The sequence below is a fragment of the Ochotona curzoniae genome, unplaced genomic scaffold, assembly GCF_017591425.1.
Source record: "Ochotona curzoniae isolate NIBS_2020 unplaced genomic scaffold, NIBS_Ocur_1.0 contig_3332, whole genome shotgun sequence".
Taxonomy (NCBI): Eukaryota; Metazoa; Chordata; class Mammalia; order Lagomorpha; family Ochotonidae; genus Ochotona; species Ochotona curzoniae.
In genome coordinates, this window is record NW_024465816.1 from 5,154,326 (window position 1) to 5,173,889 (window position 19,564).

The 19,564-nt window shown below is 44.6% G+C and overlaps 1 pseudogene; it reads left to right on the forward strand.

Moving 5' to 3' along the window:
* The window catches only part of LOC121156272, a 40,388-nt pseudogene extending 34,790 nt beyond the window's left edge, over positions 1–5,598 (forward strand).
* The last annotated feature ends 13,966 nt before the right edge of the window (positions 5,599–19,564 follow it).

The following is a 19,564-nucleotide window of genomic DNA, read 5'->3' on the forward strand; positions in this document are numbered from 1 at the left end:
GTTTCTCTAAGAGTAGATCACCATTAAGGAGACAAGAGTCTTCTGGGTTTATTTCAAAATTGTTCCTTTCTTCTTCCCCTGAAAGCCTGTGGAACATGGGGAGGTAAAACTCACAAAATGGGATGGATTACCCTGTGACTGTGCTTCTCAAAGTTTTCTATCTCAGGCTAGTCCTTGCTTAGTCTCTAGCAATTAGACACCTGTTCATCAAGTGTTCCTACAGGCTCCAGCTTGGCTTCTGCCCCACCAGGTACTGGTGTTCAGGGTCTGTTTCTCCAGTTTTCTGTTTGTCCAGTGACCTCAATTAACTGATGGATCCAAGAAGAGTTGTGGCTTTTAGTTTGTTGAGTGTTTTCTTCTTCCTTCTTACCTTCCTCCTCCTCTCCTCTGCCTTCCTCTCCCTTCCTTTCCTTTCCCTCCCCTCCCCTCCCCCTTTTCTCCCCTTCTCTTTTTCCTCCCCTCCCCCTCGCCTCCTCTCCTCTTCCTTTGCTGTCTCTTCCCTCTCCCTCTCTCTTCCCTTCCATTTCCTTTCTTGTTTTGAGATTGGAATGATGAATTCCAAACTCTTTCCATGTCAGATGGGAAACTAAAAGTCAACTTTATTGATTTTCGTGAGTTAATTTTATATCCTGCTATCTTATGAAATTCTTTTATTGTTTGAATGGTTTATCTTTGATTTTGTAAGGCCTTTTCAGGTTTGCTATTATGTGATCTACAGATAGAGATGGTGGCAGTTTCTGTTTTCTTTTTCTTACGCCTTTTTATTGCTGGTTGCAGTCACATTGTGTGGGCTGGTACATGTAGGGAGTGCGTATTCTGCCTTGCTACTGGCTTAAAATGGCTCCTGGGCTTTTCAGGCTTTATTTGGGGAGGGGGGCAGAATTTATTATTTATTTGAAATGCACAATTACAGAGAGAAAGAGGAGAGAGGGAGGCAGATCTTCCATCTACTAATTCATCTCCCAAAGAGCCCCCAAAACCTGGGGCTCGGCCAAGATGAAAGTAGGAGCCTGGAACTCCATCTTGGTCTCCCAGGTAGATGGCAGGGGCCTGTGTACTTGGATGATCTTGTGCTCCTTTCTCGGGCACAGCAGGGAACTGGATCAGAAATGAAGCAGCCAGGATTGGAACTGGCACTTACAAGATTCTAATATTATAGGCAGTAGCTTAACCTGTTGCATCCTGAGCAGTACTGGCCCTGGGGTTTCTAACTAAATAGAATGCTTGCTTTAGGATTACACTTTATATATTTTAGTATGCATTTGAAATATAATTTTATTTTAAAACAGGGCAATGTCAACAGATCAGAAGACTTCCATTAAACAATCATTTAGAGGTAGACACAGTGGTTAAGACATTACTTAGCGCAATCCCATCCCAGATCAGAGTGTCTGGCTTTGGATCCTGGCTCTGTTCCCAATTCCAGCTTCCTGCTGATGTGCACTCTAGGAAGCAAAAGGTAATGGTCTAAGTGCTTGGGTCCCTGCTACCCACATGGGATACACGGAGCTCCTGCCTCTTGGCTACAGCCTGGCTACAGCCTGGACAAGCCCTGCTTATCATAGGCATTTGAGAGGTGAATCAATAGATGGGAGATCTCGCTCTCTTTCTCTCTCCATAAAAGAAAATTTCTTATATTCATCAATGCTGCTACCTGGGCCTGTCAGGAGGCAGAATGGAGGGACCAACTCCCATACAGGAAATAGCCTCCACTGGATGCTCACACTCCAAACCACCACCCACCTGCTCGTATCATCTCAGGGCCAAGTACCAGCCAACAAGGGACAGCTGCCATGTCCCAGGTCCTAAAGTAACTCAACCAGCCCCTCCTAAAGCTTCTTACCCTACCTTACTCATGTTTTCCACAGAAACAATCACAAAGCCATTGGTTTGTGTAGAAGACAAATTTGGGGACAGAACTGACTTAGCAATTGCAACGACCAGTGTGCGCATAGGCTGATTTGGGCAATGGACTGTGCTGGACCCTATATTGGCATGAACACACAAGAATCAGGTCTGAGACTGCCTCAGATGAGATTTCTTAGGAGATTCCCCCAACTGAACCACTGGACTCAGAACTCCAACCGTGAAGGTGATTACAGGTTCCACGGTCCGGCTGTGGAGTGCATGTGTCAGAGCTGGGCATCCTCAAAGGTTTAGACGGAGTGGTGGACAGCATATCCAGATACACATGGGGGATATGGCAATATGTTGGAACCTGCAGGGGACACCTGGTACCATGATGGAGGATGGAGGACAGAACAAATTGATTAACTACCCCAGCCTAGTCTTGGTAGTGAATGTCTGGGCAAACAGAGGTTCTAAGTTGGACTATGTCAGCCGGTGGAGTCTGGAGAGATTTCATCATGATTAGAGTAGCAAGATTGGCAGCAAAATAGAACTGTTGAACTAGCAAAACCACTTAAGCAGGACCCTCGGAGCATGCCCCACATCGGGGACCCTGGCATGGTTGGGAGCCTGGGTGGGGCTTCTCCCCTTATCTCCACCCTTCCCCCAGATACATGAAGGAAAGAAGAGAATGTGGAAACAATGGTCTTACCCACTTTCCTGTAGCCCTTGACCCTTTGTGCCCTGTTCAACTATGTAAAAATCATCAAAAAATAAAATAAAGTCATACATAAATTTCAGATTTTTTCATCAAAATAATTTTTTTTTAGTTTCATTTCTAATCTTATTAAAAAACCTTCTCATAATGTTTCACATACCTTGCCCTGACTTCAGGACATAGGAGAGCTGCAGAGAAAATAATTGCTTGCAGGCTGACACTTATTCCTACAGGTAAGCATCTGAGCATGTCTATTCCATCACTCAGATTCCTGTGCTTGTTTTTAGAATCATCATGAATGGACAGCTACAAAGTAAGATTGATAAGGAATGATATGTTGTACTGATTTTTAAAAAGATTTATTTAGCTGAAAAAGAGGATGTTAGGGGGAGAGAGAGAGAGATCTATTGCTTCAATCCCCAAATAGCCATAATAGCTGGCCAGACTGAAGCCAAGAGCCCAGAACTTCTTCCGGGTCCTCTGTTAGGCAGCAGGGGCCCATGTACAGGTACATTAGCAGGGAGCTGGATTGGAAATGGAAAAGCTGGGACTTGAATCAGCACTGCAAAACGGGATGCCCATGTTGCAGATTGCAAGTTAACTTGCTGTGCCACAACACTTGTCCCTGATCATGTCAGTTACATATATCTGTCAGCATTAGTAGCAAATTTTCTAAAGTTCTGAACAATTCTTGATTGATATTCAAACAAATCAAAACATTAATTTTACCTTGATTCACGTTTTATAATTGCACTTAAGAAATGATGTAAAAAGTATGTGCATATATAAAATAGAGTTAAATCTTACATACAGAAAATTATGAGTAAATTTTCCACTTGCAGGAATGTTCAATATGACACTGGTTGTTGGGCAGGAATGTCCTGTGAGCTGGAGTCCATCATTCCTGGCAGCCGCTTACTAACTCCCACGGCCAGCCATCTCCCCCAAGTCATTTGAGTAACGAAACACACTTCCTCCTTGTTGAAAATAAATGAACTCATCCTTGACTAGCTGGTGGCAATTCAGTTCATATGAATAGCGTCCATATCAAGGACAAACCATTGAGAAAAAAAAATGCATTGGAAAATGCTTATCTTCCTAAGTAGCATAACAATGGAAATAAAAGCAAGGTGGGTATTTGGCCTGGCAGTTGGGTTACTTGTTGAGGTGCCCACAGCCCAGATAGGAGGGCCAAGGTTTCAGTTCTGGCTCTACTTCCAGTGCCAGCTCCCTGCTGATGCACCTGCAAGCAGCACATGGTGATTCTTGTGCTGTAGCCTGCCATCCACAGGGGAGACCTGGGATGAAGTCCTGCCTCCTGACTCCTGCCTGGCCCTGTCCCGGCTGTTGCAGACATTGGGAGAGAGACCCAGCGGGTGAGAACTCTTTTTGTTTCTCTGTTGCTTTTCAAACAAGAAAAATAAGGAAATGAAAATTTAAAAAGCCAGCATGTACCCTGTCTCCTAGATAATTACTCATGAATCTGGAAAAATGACTCTGACTCGAAAAGGTACTCGTATTTATTATGACGGTGGGGTAAAAACCATTTTTTTTTTTTAATATTTATTTTCTTATTGGAGAGGTGGCTTTACGGCAACAAGGAGAGTGGAAGAGATAGAGAGAGGGCACTTTTATTCACTGGTTTACTTCCCATATAATAGGCCAAAGCTGAGCTGATTCGAAGCCAGGAGTCAAGCGCTGCTTCTGGGTCTCCCACATGGGTCCAGGGGCTAGGTTAGCCTCTGCTGCTTTCCCAGGCCATTAGCAGGGAGCTGAATTGAAAGTGGAACAGCTGGGGCACAAACCGGGCACTCCCATGGGATGATGATACAGTAGGCAGAAGCTTAACCTACTAAGCCATGGTGCAGGCCTGATGTAAAAATGCATGGTGAGCCTTATAATAAAATGTTCTATGCCTTGGGAGGGTATTGCCTAAAGAGACAGTTTAAAAATATAGAAAAGAGCTCCACATAGCACGACCATGACTTGTGGTCCCTAGAAGGTTTGGAAGTGAAAAACAGCTCTAGAGCGGAGGATGCTGGGTAAACCGAGCCATCTGTTGCTCTTTGTCCGCCCAGCGGTTCCCAGCAGCTGGAGAATGCTCTTCTCGTCCCTCTCCTAAGGAACAGCCTGGCGGAAGCCCTGGCGGGAGGTGAGGGGAAGAACACGAGCAGGCTGCCGCTCCTGCAAGCCGATGGCAAAGTCCAAACTGATACACCCTGCCCTGCTCCTTTATGGCTGTCGTCAGCTTTGATGAAACTGGAGAGAATTTCCGTCTGATCAGTGCGACACCAAGGGTCGCTTTGCTGTTCACTGTATTATACCTGAGAAGGCCAAGGACGAGCTGTACAAAGTGAGCATAGAAGGAAGCTGTCTTCTGATGACGCCCGTACCCCTACACTTCACTACCCAAAGGACGCCATTCCGACTGATTTGGTGGTTGGCAAAATCACCGAAGTCATCAAACCTAACCCTGGCAACCTGTGCAAGTGGTTGGAGGTGCTAACCTGGGAGGAACTGATGCAATCGCCAACAGAGGCGTGCTGGCTCTTTGGACGTGGTTCGTATAAAGGACACCAATGGCAGCAGCGTTGCCATTCGGCTCTCCAACATTTTCATTGGTCAAGGCATCGAGAAATGGATTTATCTTCCTCCAGGAAGAGGAATCTACCTCATCAGTCCTGAAGAGAGAGAGAAGGGAGAGTTCCAAAGGAGTTCCCGCTGTTGGTGGCAGGCAGATGTACAGCATCCAGTGGGGGCTGCTTGGGCTCTGGTCTCTTCCTCTTCAATAATCTTGAGAATCTTGTCTTGGGCAAAGGATTCCAAGCCAAGATCTTCCCTGAGATTCTCCTGTGCCTCCTGTTGGTTCGCTTTGCGTCTGGTCCCATCTACCGAGTCTGTGTTAACCCTGTTTTATCTTCTCCGTGGTGAGTCTGTACTACATCATCAAGACTTCCTCCACCCTCTACCAGGCAGCAGTACCAGTCCTCACCTCTGCCAAGGTCACAGGCAAGGGCAAGAAGAGAAACTAGGCCTGAATGTCCAATAAAAATGGATGTGTGTAAAAAAAGTTTTGACTGTTTATTTATTTGAATGACATATAGACAGAGAGGGAAAGATTGAGAGGGAGAGACAGAAACCAAAAGCTTTCATCTGTTAGTTCATTTCTCAAATGCAAATATCCAAGATTCAACCAGACTAAAGTACCGAAGACAAGGATCCGAGCACTCACAGCATCACCTGTTGCCTCGTGGGATGTGTCAGCAGGAAACTGCCAAAGAACCAGAAGCAGGCCTTGAACCCGGCACTCTGACGCGGGATGGGGTGTCCCAAGCTGGAGCCTATCTATGGCCATAGCACAGCAACTGCCCTTGAATTAAAAATTTTAAAAGAAGTGCGTATAACTTGAAATGGTTAACTCCATGATACTCCGAATGTAAATCATAAAGAAAATGACCAAGGATATAAAAATCTCAGCATGGAAAATAGAGTTAACACCCTAAAAAAAAAAAAACCATAAGAAAAAGACATACTTACAGAAAAATAAGTTTAAAAATTGGACAGGAAACTTAAGAAGTAACATACACTGTCATTAGGCATGTAAAAAATGTTATTTCTGACTTAGAAGACTGAAAATGTGAGGAAATTCTTGGTGTGAATTCTGCACATCATTTTAGCAAATGTTTCAGGGAATATTGATATCTAGTATTGGGGTAGACATTGTGGTTAAGCAGGTTAAATCCGGCCTCATATTGGAAGTGTGGTGCAGGTCCCTGTGGCTCGGTTTCGTTCTCTTTTCATCCGGTTCCCTGATAACACACTCAACAGAGCTGCACAAGATCATTCAAGTAGGTGGACCTCTGTCACCCACAGGGAGAGCTGCATGAAGTTCCTGGCTCCTGGCTCCTGCCTGGCTCTGTACTGATCACTGTGGACATTTTGGGGAATGGATGAAAGATCTGTTTTTCTCTCTCCATCTCTGTCATTCTGCTGTTCAAATAAACAAAATATGTCTTTCATTTAAAAATTTTTAGGAAAGATTTATTTTTATTTGAAAGGCAGATTCACAGAGCAGAGAGACATGCAGAAAATCTTCCATCTGCTGGTTCACTCTCCAAATGGTTGCAATGGCTAGAGGTGAGCTGATCTGAAGTCAGGATCTAGGACCCTCCTTCAGGTCTCCTACATGGGTGCAGGGGCCCAGAGATTTGTGCCATCCCCTACTGCTTTCTCAGGCCATGAGCAAGGAGCTGGATTAGCAATGAAGCACCTGGCACCCATGTGGGATTCTGGCTTTGCAGGCAAAAGTTTAGCCTAGTATGCCATGGCACTGACCCCAACAAGATGAAATCTTCTAAAAAATCCAATATTGCTAAAAATGTGCATGTAGGCTTTTGTAGATCAATTTGATGATGGGTAGCAAAGCCTTGAGAAACCTGTATGCTCATACCCAAGATCTAAATTTTATTTGAGAAGCTCTCTTTAGCAATATGAAAAAGAATTTTATTTAAGAATTGAGTGGGGGAAGAGGATGCATGCACTGAAATTTGAAATTAACGTCTTGTAAAGCATGAAAGACGTCACACTATCAACAGCAGCTGGCTCGTGGTGATGGTGTTAGGGGTTCTCAGTCTCTTTTCCAGATCTTCCAGTGCTGTGCAAAGAATGTCTCTCTAACCCCCAGATAAAACCTACTGCGTTTTCATAAGAACTGCTCAATGCCTGACCTTGTGTTTGGCTCTTGTGGGCTTCTAGGAACTGTGAAATTGAACTGTTTGCTAGCTATTCAACCCACATTCAAGTTCTTTTTCAAACATTTAAAATTTCTTTCTTTCTGGAATGGATTTTGAAACTGGTTAGTGCAACACTTAATCCCTGGGTACATATTAGTTGAGTAATTCATTAATTACCCAGGCAGCAGACTTTCCAGGAGCAGAGAGAATCGAGAGATCTAGGAAGCCTAAATGGGGTTTTTGTGTGTGTGTGTTTTTAACTTTTAATTTTGATACCAGCATCAAACCAAAAACGTGCATGTATCTGGAAGTATTTCTAAGTCATCTCTACTTAGAGTCTATAGTTTTAGGAAAAAGAATATATATGTATATATAATTAGTACCAAAATCTAAGAAATTTCCTCTGCTCAAATTGCTTTAGGCTTATGTGTGGTTTTATTATATTTTCACAAGAAGGGAATTCGGGTTGTTCTTCTAAAGGATAGATTAAATTCTAACATTAACTTTGGAAAGAGTTATCAGTCTTATAAAATGATGTGAATTAAATCCCAGGTTCAAAAAATTTTCAAAAAGTTTTTATACCCGTTCTCAGACAGGACTTTTATTTTTGGCTGTGTGTTCTCACAGTGGCTCTTTGGGCAATCCATCTAAAAAAGGTGTGTCTTTTCCCAGATATCCACCTAAAATAACATTTAGTAAGATTACCTTTAGACACCAGCTACCTCTGAACTCTGCTTTTTCTTTTCTATCTGGAAGTTCTTCTTTCTTTGGCTCAAAAAAACAGAACATGGCTCCATCTACTAGCATTCTCCAGCATTGCACTAAGACCATTGCCTGGGATTTTGTGTATACAGCAAACCCTACACCTTCTCAACTCCATCAAGTCAGGTGTTGGAGCTCTGGAAATGGGAAAGACATAGTCATTGCTACAAGCAGGTTTTTAGTCTCAAGGAGAAGACAGACACTCCCAAAGTCTTTTTGTCCAGAGTACCTGGACAATGAGGTGGCAGAGCCAGGACACGGGTCATGTGTGTATCATTGAACCCCCAAGTTCATAAAGAAGACCAGATTCCAGTTAGGAGGCTGTGAACCAAAACGCCTCAAGAATCAACACAAATTTCAAATTCCAAAGCAGTGCTAACTTAACTAGTCATTAAATAGTAGGGAGCTGCTACTGTATTTAGCAATTGTTGCCTGTCCTCAGGCCAAGGGAAGATAGTTCATCAGAATCCTTCATTTGGGACAAAAACATTCGTATTGAGATGCCAAAGATGATCTCATCTAACTGATGCTTGCTGGACAGCATTTTTAACTCTCCAGTGGAACTCTGTCTGAGTAACTTAAATCCAGTCTCAACTTCTGCTTTATGTTTCTGACAATTTTAGGACAATCTTGTTGGCCCCCTTCCCATTTTTTTTATGTCAACAGAAAAATCCTCAGGGCTCCATCACAAATTGCGTGTAAGTTGATTCTAGCTAAATGGCTAAGGAGAGGTGGCCTAAGGCCATCAGGATTTTCAACCCGTGATCAGTTTCATGTCACATCTCTAAGCATGATCACATTGTATTGCCTGTTCAAACTTAATACCTCAATCTGTTTTATTCTTTCAACTTGATGGGTCCAGGGCTTCAGGCACGAGCTCCTGGTTAATGTCATGTTTTTGACAGATAACCTGCTTGCACTCATAGATGCAGGTGTAGTTTACCTGCTCTAATCGCTGTTGGGTATTCTGCCATGTGACTATCCCATACTAATTTCATACTAATTTCTTGTTTTTAACAGAAAATAGCCTAGCCATTGAACCACAGTGTATGGCAGATTTTTCTATTATGCAAATCATTCCTATAATCCTATAACTGCAAAAGAGGCAAGTGGCTAAGAATCTGGGCTATGGAGTTAGAACTGTGTTTATATCTGACCTGTGGTTTGTGAGTTGCTGGGATTGGAACGGTGGCTTCACTCACTTATCTCTTTGTTAACTCCTTTGTGGATATGAGTAGAGTCTACACAGTCATTACTCTCAGCACATTACCTTCCAGCGTTTACTGTTCTGATAAGAAATCTGTTGAAATTCCTTGGCAGATAGTCTATCTTTTCTGCTATCATTACTGTGAGTAATCAATTTTGTGCGTTACTGTGAGTCCTCAATGATCTCTATATCACCTCTGGATGTGGAATTTGTCTTTTCATATTTTCTACATAATGCCAAAAGTGCATGAGAATACACACACACACACACTTTTTTTTTTCCAGAAAGTCAGATATAAAGAGAGAGGAGGAGAGACAGAGAGGAAGATGTTCAATGCATTGATTCACTCCCCAAATAACTGCAATAGCAGGAGCTGAGCTGATCCAAAGCCAGGAGCTTTTTCTGGGTCTCCCACTCAAGTGCAGGGTCCCAAGGGTCCTCGGTTGCTTTCCCAGTCCCCAAGCAGGGAGCTGGATGGGAAGTGGGGCTGCTGGGATTAGAACCGGGGCCCATATGGGATCTTGGCGCATGCAAGGTGAAGACTTTAGTTGCTAGGCTACCACACCAGGCCCAAGAATCTGTTTTGAAAAAGTATCTGTCCCTATTTAGATATTTTCTTTTCATTATTTTTCCTTCCTTTTATTTTGGAAAAGTGAGACTTTTTTGGGAATTCTCAATCTTCTTTCCAAGTCTCTTCAGTTCTCATGAATATTTGTATTGCCTCTCTGAACTGTTTTCTCTGTGAACTTCTCACGGCTGTCTCCAGGTCCCTGGCTTTATCTTTGGCTATGTGAGGTCTGAAGCTTATTTTGCACAGTGCAGATTTTACCCCGGTGGCTGTATTTTTCATTTTTACAATTTTTAAGAGTTTCTTTAAAACACAATAAACAAGCCGCTTGAGAAGCCCACTTCCCAAAGCACGGTCCCTGGGGTCAGTTCTTGGCTCCACTCCTAATGCCAGCTTTCTACGAATGCATACCTTGGAAGACATCGGTTGGCGGTGCAAGTACTTATATCCCCTTTAAGTGGCATGTTTATTTATTTATTGAAATGCAGTTATAGAAAAAAAAAAAGAGAGGGAGAGATACATCGAGATCTGTCTGCTAGTCCATTCCTCAGATGGCCCCATTGACTGGGGTGCGGCCAGGCTGAAGCGGGAGCCAGGAGCGTTATTGGGGTCTTCCATGTGGGTGTAGAGATTCAGTTCATCTCTGACTGCTTTCCTGGACACATCAGCAGGGAGGTAGATCAGAAGTGGAGCAGCAGGGACTTGAACCAGTGCCCATATGGAATACCAGTGTCTTGGGCAGCGGCTCTACGTGCTGTACCATGGTGCCAGTCCCAATAGTTTCTTTTCAAAATACAGCCTATTTTTGCTTTATTTCTGTTAGTTTTCATTTCATAAATTTTCACTAAAAATTTAAGTTATGCCTTCATTTCCCTTGCTAAAAGTCTAAACATATTTGCATATTTTTGTCAGACTGATTTACAGTAGTGATTTTATTTGGGACACTTTCACGTTGTTTTGTTAGGTGCTACTCTTCGAATTTTTTCTTTTTAATTTTAGATTTTTAAAGATTCATTTTATTTATTTGAAAGTGTGTGTGTGTGTGTGTGTGTGTGTGTGTGTGTGTGTGTGTGTGTAAAGAGAGAGAGAGGTAGAATCTTCTATCCATTGTTTCTCCAGGTAATCATAATGGTTGGGGTTAGATCAGTCTGCAGCCAACATCTGCATCTCCTACTGTCATGGCAGGCATCCAAGTACATGAGCTATCCTCCACCTCCCTGGTGCATTGACAAGGAGCTGGATTGTATACACAGCAGCCAGGAATTGAACTGATACCCATGAGTTCAAGTCCTGGCTGTCCCACTTCCACTCCAGCTCCCTGCTAATGCACCTGGGAAAGCAGTGGGGGATGGCTCTGGTGCTTGAGTTCCTGTGCCCACAGGGGAGATCTAGAAGCAGCTCCTGGCTCCTGGCTTCAGATTGGTTCATCTGTAGGCAGTGGCTTAGCCTGTTACTGCATAGCACTGGGCCCTATCATGGTTTCTTCAGGGCTCTTTCATATCCTCAAGAAATAGGTAAGCAGTCTAGGCCAGTCATTATGAGCTCCACATCCCACATCTGAGTATCTGGGTTTGATTTCTGCCTTCTGCCCCTGAGTCCAGTTTCCTGCTATCACACACCCTGGGAGGCAGCACCATGGCTCACGTTCCAGGGTCCTGCCCCTGATGCGGGAGACCTGGATTGAGTTCTTGCTTCCTGGCTTTGACCTGACCCAGCCTTAGTGGTTATGAACTTTTGGGAAGAAGAGGACAGAAACTCTTTCTGTCTCTTTCTCTTTTACAATTTGCCTCTCAAATAAATAAATGTGAATAAAGTGATATGATCAGTGTGACACTGTAGGAAATAGCAGATTTAAAATCAATTCTGATTAAGGCTTTGACTCAGACAGGAGCATCAAGTGTCTGTGTTTCTGTGTTTGAGGGTTGGGGGCACATTCCAGCTTTATTGGAAATGCTGTTCTGGACGTCAGGCTGCTCTTTCACTTGTAAAATGAGGGGCTCACATCCCCTCCAAGTCTGATATTTTTCTGTGGTATAGTTGTTGTGCAGTGAATTCAATAAATGATGTTTGCTGGGGCTAGCATTGTGGCGTGGTGGGTAAAACTGCATCCCATAAGGGTGCCCATTCAAGTTTCACTTTTCATCCATTTCATTGCTTATAGCCTGGGAAAAGCTGCACACATCCTCCCCTGACATGAGTACAAGGGTCATCATAGGAAGTGTGCTGGGCGAGTCACAGGTGCATGGCTTGAGACAGCCCCAAACTGGGAGCTACCCACATGTTCACCCAGCGCAGAGTGGATAAACAAACCATGGTGTGTCCAGACAAGCACTCTGCTCTACAACAAACTCACCTGTTTACAGAAATGTGGATGAATTCACAGAAAGGATGGAGAGAACAGAAGCAGAGATGTCTGTACACTGTGATTCCATTTTCATGAAGTGCAAAAACAAGCCAAGGCATTTTATAGCAGTTTGAGGGAGGATGGTAGGGATGTGACAGCGATGAAACGGGTAGCAGAGGGCTCCTGGGCAGGGCCGGTGCTGGCCTGCTCTCTCAGCTGCTTCCTAATTACTTGGGTGTGGACTTGCCTCAAGCCTTTGAGTGTGTGTCTGCTAAACTTGAAAACCACAACTAGGCCACCTTGCTGAGTCATGCCTGTGCCTTGGCCATTCCTTATAGTCACAGCTCCATCCCAACCCTTGAAACAAAAGCTGCTCCCTCCTTGTGCTGTGGGCAGTCTCTTAGGCCCACCAGGGAAGGAGGCCTCCACAAGGACCGGCTTTTGGGATTGGGAATTGCAGCAGTGGCCTTGGTCATGGCCCACAGCTGGGTGCAAACAATGCCAAATGACTCCCTGTAGAAGGAGAAAGGGGCTGGCGTTGTGACACAATGGGTTAATCTTCTTGCAGTGTCTGCATTTTATATTGCAGTGCCTATTCCAGTGCCACTACACCACTTCCCATCCAACATCTTATGACTGTTCCTGGGAGGATTCTTAAGGATGATTCAAGGACTGGAATTACTGCTCCCCACATGGGAGACCCCGATTTAGTCCCAGATTACTGGCTTTGACCTGGCCTGGTACTGGCTATAGTGAGCATTTGGGCAGTGTCTTTCAAAGCAATCAGTAAGTTAAATTAAAAATTGAGAGACAGGGAGAATAGGAGAGGGGGAAGGAGAAGGTACTGAATTGTAGTAGGGGACTGAGTACAGACTTTTGCCCCCACTTGCAACCAGTCATGGGTTGGGTCCCAAAGCACAGAAGTTTGGGCACTTAGAAGGCACGTGCCGGGCCATGAGGGTTGTGATGCACATGGCTGTGGTATTGGCAAATGTGCAGCATGTCTATGCTAGATAATACCGGAAAAGTCATTCACTCATTCACCGAACTTCTGCTGCACCAGCACTTGGTGCCCAAGAGGTGGTAGTGGGATTCCGTAGGGCTGCAGCCTACGTGACCAGCAGCCTGTGCACGCCCTCAACCTGCTGCTGGCTGGAATGCAGGCGGGCAGTGCTGAGAAAAGGTCGCCAGGTGTGGTGACTGCAGGGGGCAGGGGGAAAGAGGGTGTGCTGGAGGGAGGCGCACACGCCGACCGCAGCCTCAGCATCACCGGGAGTTTTTAAGAAAGGCAAATTCTCAAGTGTTAGCTCAGATCTACCAAACCAGAATATCATGAGCAGAGCCCAGAAATTCCTGATGGAAAACTCGCTCTGGATGATCCTGGTGCTCACCAAGGTCTGGGGACCTGTAAGGAAGGTGCCATTTTCTATATGCACTCTCCTTGAAAGAGAAAGCACAGGCGCCAACACTGTGGTGCAGTGGGTAAAAACTGCCACTTGCAGCGCTGCCACCCAAAATGGGTGCCTGTTGGAGGCTTGGCTGCTCCACTTCTGATCCCTGCTAATGTGCCTGAAAGAGCAACAGAGGTCTAAGGTGCTGCACACCTGCACGCACGTGGGAGACCTGGAAGAAGCTCTTGGCGCCAAGCTTTGGCCTGGCCCATCTCTGGCTGTTGTGGTCATTTGGGGAATGACAGAGAGCTGAGTCTATTATACACAGCAAGGGCTCAGCAAACCATCTATCAATTATCAGTCACATAATTTCACTTAAGCCTGAAGAATCAGACCAAATCTCCAAGAAGTTAGCCTGTAGGCTTACCATGGTGGGTGTGTAGGGGGGCTGGCATGGGTGTTGTAGCACATATCTTCAGGCTCTGAGCCACTCATTGCTACCATTGTGTGGCCCTGGGTGTTATGAAAACACAGCCACCTGCGGAAACACACCTGGCCAGCAAGCAGACAAGTGGAACCGCTCCTCCCCAAACTGCCTCATGATAACCCACCCACAGAATAATTTACAACCGATTGTCTTTCATTTATAAAACTGCCAATGTTCTAGCTGATAAATATTGATAGATGTGAAATTCACCAGTCGCAGGATGAAAGACACTGGTCCAGTGGCGACATCTGGCCGCCCTGCAAAAGCTGCCACCGGATCGCCCTTCACCCTGCGGCGTGCTGACTACTCCCAGATGTCATAAGGGGTGTATAAGGTCCATGGGGCTAGGACAGCAGAGTTAAATCCAACCTGCGGCCTCAGCAGCTGCTGGAGCTCCCAGGTGGGAAGGCTTGGAGTTACACTGGTGAAGAAACATTCTTCAGCAAGAGCCTCAGATGGACAGCAATGACGTGTGATAGGGACAGCTTGGATGATGGCGTGGGATGAGGTCATCACCTTTATGGGCAGGGGTCTGCGGCGGTGATGGCCAAGATTCCCACACACCATGTGCTCTGACCACAGGGAGTGGGAGGGGAAATCGTGTTGCCTTTTATCTGCAGGTTTCAGAGTTCTTGACACATGAGTCAGTCTTTCCCAACATCTTGCAGAAAACAATCATTTCCATCTCTCCAGGCAGGCGCCTGAAACCCACGTTGAGCAATGGCACCTCAGGTCACAGAGCGACTAATCAAGTATCACCTGCTCCTGAGGTGTGTCTTGGGGGAGTGGGGGATGGGCATGGGTTGAACAGGCCTGGAAGCAACGAAGCACAGTTCTCCCAGCTTTGCTGCCCTAACTTGGGCTGCACCGAATCACTCATTAGGAATGTCAAGGCTTCTTGTCAAACTGGTTCCTGCCCCGCCTCTCCCAAAATTTGGTTTGGTGGGTCTGGCTTAAAGTAGGAACCAGGATTCTGTATTTCTAATCAATTTCATGAGTGACCATGATGTGCAAATGAATTTGGTTTTTGATGGTCAAGAAGTATGGGACTCCAGGAAGAGGAGGCTGGGGGCTTCCCAGAACCGGGTGTCAGCTGTCCCCAATATACCTTGTCCCCCAAGCTACTTCCCTCCTGTCCACTGGGCTGCAGAGGGTCCAGACCCTACTTGCCCCCTCAGCACAGTGGTTCTCAAATTTCTAGGGGCCCTTGTACTCCTGATTTAAAAGAACTCCCCAGGATTCGCCTATTTCTGAGAAATCATAGGCCAGTGTGACACAGGCTGTGACACCGGAAGTATCTAAGAGACACTGGGGGAGAGGCTGAAGAACTAAACAGCAGTGAGAAATGAGAAAAAAAAAAAAAGATTTAGATATAAGAATATAAGTCTCTTCTGTAGAGAAGACTTACAGGACCCAGTACTTCTTAAATTCTACATAATCATGTTTGAGTTTTAAGCTTCCTAGTATATTGAAGAATTAAAAATTAAAAAAAAAACTACTGTGTTTACATTGCATATACCAACCAGGCATCTTATAACAACCCATAAGATTATGTGGCCTGGTGATGTCATAGCCACTTCATTTACATAACACACTCTGTGATGTTGGCAGACAGCCAAACAGCCCGATGATGCATATTTCTCAGCAGATATCCTGGTGCCGAGTCATGTATGATGGACACATGCCATCCAGGTCCATTTGCTTCTGCACAACAGGGTCAGGAAAGATGCAGGCGTGATGCTCCATGCTCCCTTCTGGCTGATCTTAGGCTCAGTTCCGCACATGCTTGTGTGTGATTTGGAAGACAGGAGCGAGGCAGAGGTCCCTGGCTCGTGCTCCTCTCTGCCGGCGATGAGGTTGCAGAAGTCTTTTCAGGTCTAGCCAGCGGTGTCCTGCGTGTCCAGGGCATTCACAATTGCTGCGGCAGCTCCTCCTGTTCCCAGATCTAGAACTCAGAGCCTTAAAAAGCCTATCACTGAGCCCCATGCAATAGCCTGGTGCCTAAAGTCCTCACCTTACATGTGCCAGGATCCCATATGGGCACCTGCTCACGTCCCAGCTGCTCTACTTCCCATCCAGCCCCCTGTCTGTGACCTGGGAAAGCAATCAAGGATGGCCCAAAGCCTTGGGACCCTGAACCCACATGGGAGACGTGGAAGAAGCTCCTGGCTCCTGGCTTCAGATCGGCTCAGCACCTGCTTTGCTGCTACTTGGGGAGTGAACCAGTGGTTGGAAGATCTTCCTCTCTGTCCCTGTCTCTCTGTAAATCTGACTTTACAGTAGAAATAAGTAAGTAAGTAAACAGCAAGCCAACCACTGGATGGATGAAGCAGACAGGTGGGTTCCACGCCAGCTTCCAGAAGGGACTGTCAGCCTCTGCTGCCACACAGGAATTCGGGGAAGCAGTTTCCTCTGCATGTCCACCAAGATATTCCCTACCAAGCACCCAGGAGGCTGAATCCTGGAGGGAAGTGAGGAACTTTGATCATTGTTCCGGTATGCTTCCCCGGCAGGAAGTGGAAAATTCTCACACATCCTGCGCATTATCATCAGTAAACTTGCAGGTGTTGAATGCTGGGTGCGAGGATCCACACATCTTGGTACACATCACTCGTTTGCTCTCCAGGAATGTTTTAACGCAGGCTGCTACCAGCATTTGACCTTGCCTTTAATGGTGGAGTGTGCAAGGATATGTTTTAAAATACTTCTCAGATGGGAAAATAGCTAGCATGCCTTGAGTACCAAAGACCAAAGAAAACAGAAGCACAAACAACCAAGCAAGATGGTTGCCCTCTCCTAACTGGGTGGACCCCAGTGGAGTGGATGCTCACACACTGTCATCCCCAGAGTAACCCATCTTTAATCTTTGGCAATACTGAAGTGAAAAGAGACATCTTATTGGTTCATGTTTATGTTTCCTTGAGTATTAGTGATGTCAAGAATTTTCTCGTAAGCCCAATGAGTTAGCCTACTGGCTAAAGTCCTCGCCCTGCATGCTCTGGGATCCCATATGGGCACTGGTTTGTATCCTGGCTGCTCCATTTTCCGTCAGCTCCCTACTCGTGGCCTGGGAAAGCCTTGGCACCCTGAACCTACATGGGAGATCCAAAAGAAGCTCCTGGATTCTGGATTTAGATTGTCTCATCAACAGCCATTGCGGCCACTTGGGAAGTAAACCAGCGATGGAAGATCTTTGTGTCTTCTTCTCTGTGTAAATCTGACTTTCCAATAAAAATAAATAAATCTTACCCAAAAAACAATTTTGAAGAGGTGGAGCTTAAGATTAATTTGGCCATTGAAGAATTGCTGCATAGATAGTAATAGGTCTACTTAACATGATGGCTGCAGCAAGCATCCCAGGCTAGAGCTGTGAACTGGCGGATTCTGTGTAATGAAGTCGTAAAGGAAGACACGGGTGGAATGAGACCAAGTAGGAGACATAAGGGGGAGACGCTGGGAGAGCTAGAGAACTCCAAAGAGTTCATGTTGAGCAATTTTTAAGTTTAACATTTAAAAACACCACAAAGAAAAAAGATCCAGAAACTAGTTTAATATTTTAACTATTTGTCTTGAGTGATAGCTTCATGTACCTTTTGGCTACATGATCTTGGTCAAACTTATAATTTATTAATTATGTGTAGAAAACTGCATCCACTGAAAATGAGCAATTTGGTTGGCTCTGGTGGATACACACACCCTTGAAACCACCGTCACCATAAACACTCAAAACATTTCCATCACATACTCTTTCATATGCTTTTCTGTTGGGCTCTTTTCACATAACATAATGATTCTGAGATTTATTCACGCTGTCATGTGTATCAGGGCTTTGCTCCTTTTTATTGTCCATTAATATTTTGTGATGTGGCTATGCCTAGTTTTGCTTATGTACTCACCAGTTGATGGACATGTGGTTGGCTTCCAGCTCAGTCCCATTGTGAGCATTTATACCGTGAATAAGCATTGAAATGTTGCAGTAGTTGATATGAGCTTGTGTCTCTACTTTATTAAAATGATGAATTATGGCTATTGATTTTCCCTTGAATCATTGGAATAAGGCTCACTTCTTCATGGTGCTGCCTATACGATCATTGTAATTACAGCTACAATTGTAAACAGTTGGATTTGATTTGTGATAATCATTAGCAGTTCTTCCTCATTCTCATTTTCCTTTAGTCATTTGCAATCATTAATCCAATTTCTAGTTCTGAGATTCTGCCTCTTCTGGAAATTCTAATCAACAGTATTATAAATATGTGGTCAATTGTGTCTAATTTTTTGCCTAGTGTTACATTTTCAAGTCCATCCATGTTGTAACATGCACCAGTACTCATTCCTTTTTATGAACACACACTATTCTGTTGCATTATTACACCACATTTTGTCCATCTGTCTCTCATTCTTGGAATGCTTAGGTTGCTTCTAATTTTAGGCTAAAAATAAATTAAAAATTTATTTATTTTATTGGAAAGTCAGATCTACAGAGAGAAGGAGAGACAGAAAGAAAGGTCCGTCTGCTGGTTCACTCCCCAAGTGGTTGCAACAGCCGAACTGGGCTGATCTGAAGCCAGCTGCCAGAGCTTCCTCCAGGTCTCTCAGGTGGGTGCAGGTTTCCGAGGCTTTGGGCTGTCCTCCAGTGCCCTCTCCGGCCACAAACAGGGAGCTGGATGGGAAACCGTGCAGCCTGGACATGAAGTGGCACCCATGTGCGATCCTGGCACATTCAAGGTGAGAATTTAGCCACTGAACCATTGTGCTTGACCCCAAAACAAGCACTTTTGTATAAATTTTGCAAGGACACATGTGCTCAATTCTCTTGGGTTTATAATTTGAGAGTAGAGTTGCTAGAATTCCAGGTTTAGTTTGTTAAGGATTTTTCCAAACTCCTGTTTAGAATAAATGCAATATTTTGTATCCCCACTAGTAATTGATGAAAGTTCCAATTTCTCCACATTCTCTCCTACTCTGTTATTCTGTAACTCTTTGAAGGCAGCTTTATTCGTGGGTGTGAAGTGATATCTTATTGTGGTTTGTGTCCACATTTCCCTAATGACTAATGCTATTGAACATCTTTTCAGGAGCTTATCGCTCATTTGTGTATCTTTTGCAAATCTCTGTCCATTTGTAGTTGAATTGTCTTTTATTTGAATTGTAAGAGTTCTTTATATGCTCTGCATGGAAGTCTCGTATTGGATATATGATTTATATTTTCTCCTGTTCTGTGGGTTGCTTTTCACTTTCTTGATTATACTTTTGATTCTAATTTATCTATTTTTTCTTTTGTCACTGTACTTTTGTAGAATATTTAAGAAACTACCGCCCAAGCACATGGGAATTTCCTCCTAGACATTCTTAGCTCTCCTAGAAATGTTAGCTCTCCCGGGTCTGCTGCATGTGAACCATTGTTTCATATGATGTGAGGTAGGGACTCAACTTCATTTCTTTGCACGTGAACATTTAGTTGTCTCAGTGCCACTTCTTGAGAAGACTAGTCTTGGCACTCATG